Raw genomic sequence first — 2247 nt, forward strand, 5'->3', positions numbered from 1 at the left:
CTGCGGCGAGGAATGCACCTGCCGTCTGGCAAGGGCCAGGGAGAAAGCATCACCGCTGTGGAATTCAACTACGGAGGTGGACTGGAGCCGTCCGCCAGCATCCGCACCGCTGCAGCATCTGAACTACACAGCCGGCCGTGAGCCAATCACAGCTCGCGGAATGGCAGTCAATCAGGAGCGGCCGCTCCTGATTGGCTGATTAGGAGCTGCCGCTCCTGATTAGCTGCAGTCCCATGAGCCAATCACAGCTCACGGTCGGCTCCAGTACTTACTACATAGGTGAAATTCCACAGCGCTGATGCTTTCTCCCTGGCCCCTGCCAGCTGCTCGGTGCATTCTTCGCCGCTGTCAGCCGGGGCCCCCTCTGTCTCCGGGCCCAGTACTAGAGTACTGGCAGTCCCCCCCATGATGGCGGCCCTGCTGACTAGCAATACTTAAGTGGAGGCATTGATCTAATAAAAGGATGTACACCTCTTAGCGGGAGGCATGTAGACGGAATTGCGGGCTATTCTGAGACGAGCGTACGCACAGATGCCACTGACTTCAGACAGATCTCCTGCACCACGGATAGGGCAGGTGCAAATCCGTACTCATAGTGATGATGGTTACTACAATAAGTGAATAGATGGCGCGGCCACATACAGTAGATGTGGCCAGCTCTGGATAAAGGCGAACATTCCCATTTAGTTCATAGGAAGCAATGTGGCCGCAGATGCTGACAAAGTGCATGTAAATCAGGTGCCTATTTACTAAGCAGTGTTAAGAGACAAAGTGAAAGGAGATAATGTATCAGCCAATCAGCTCCCAACTGTCATTTTTCAAACACAGCCTGTGACATGGCAGTTAGGAGCTGATTGGCTGGTACCTTATCTCACTTTGTCTCCTAACACTGCTTAGTAAATAGACCCCTCAGGCCCTATAATGTACAGTATGTACTGTATAGGTGATTTAGTACATTTCAAGGGTTACCCATTGTTGTCTCTCTTTTCAGATCACGCCTGCCAGGATGTCTTCAATATCAACATTTATCCTGACAATCGGGATCCTGCTCAGCCTCTCCCATCTGTCCACATGTCAGGACTGGAAGAAGTTTGAGGAAAAGCATGTTACTAGCTCATCCAGCATCAACTGTGACTCTGTAATGTATAATGATCTGTATTTTATAAAGGGAAAGTGCAAGAAAGTCAACACCTTCATTCAGTCGTCTGCGGAAAATGTCCAGGCTATCTGCAGCAGCGTCTCCGTCGACAAACAAGTAACAAGTAGCACAAGTTTCAGTCTCACCACGTGTACTAGAACAACTGATATGACTCCTCCGTGTCCTTATAGTGCTGAGCCTGAAACAAATGTGATATGTGTAAAGTGTGAGAACAGACTTCCCGTGCACTTTGTTAAAGTAGGGAGATGCTGAAATCTTCCTTCTAAACACTATGGGATATATTTATTAACGTGAGAGTTTTTATAAATGGAGAGGTTGCCCATAGCAACCAATCAGATTCTAGCTATTATCTTCTAGAATGTGCTAGTTAAGTGTTAAGTAGAATCTGATTGGTGGCTATGGGCAACATCTCCATTTCTAAAAACTCTCACTTTAGTAAATAAACCCCTATGTTTTTGTTTGTTTTTTGTTCTGTTGTAGATCAGAGGAGAACAGGGCACCCTCTTCTGTGTAGCACATAGAAAGTGACAGACTCTCTTTGGTATAACCATACTTGCCTACTTTTGAAAAAGCATTCAGGGAGATTGTGAAAGTAACACCTATGAGTGTGGTGGTAAAGTGGGCGTGTACTGCTACATCTGAGGGGCGTGTCATAAAATTCACTTTACCTGCAAATGTAAATGAGCCCAAGAGTAGTTAGTAAGATCTATGTGTTGATGAAAACACACTGATACTTTTCAGAAAATAAATGTAGCCATAGGGGTCATTGTGCCTTATAACCAATGCAGGGAAATTATACTAGTGATCCCAATTGAATGTATATATCTCTAGGTATTCTTATATAACAGCTTCATAATGGGGGAAAGGTGTAATCAGGGAGATTGCTGCTATTTCAGGGAATCTCCCTGACAATGAAAGAGAGTTGGCAAGTAGGCGTATAACACTTAAGGGCCTATTTATCAAACAATAAATGGCCCGGTAACGCTAGTTTCCGCATTTTTAAGTTACCGCGCCATTCATCAATAAGGGTCGTATCGGACCCCCCAGGTATTCAGCAAACTCCGAAAACTGAAAGTTTTCTGAGTTTG

The 2247-nt window shown here is 45.5% G+C and overlaps 1 pseudogene; it reads left to right on the forward strand.

The window, feature by feature from the left end:
* Positions 1–1006: 1006 nt before the first annotated feature.
* On the forward strand, positions 1007–1411 carry LOC148502474 (sialic acid-binding lectin pseudogene; annotated as a pseudogene).
* The last annotated feature ends 836 nt before the right edge of the window (positions 1412–2247 follow it).

The sequence above is a fragment of the Taudactylus pleione genome, unplaced genomic scaffold (assembly GCF_031769625.1).
Source record: "Taudactylus pleione unplaced genomic scaffold, aTauple2 ptg000496l, whole genome shotgun sequence".
Taxonomy (NCBI): domain Eukaryota; kingdom Metazoa; phylum Chordata; class Amphibia; order Anura; family Myobatrachidae; genus Taudactylus; species Taudactylus pleione.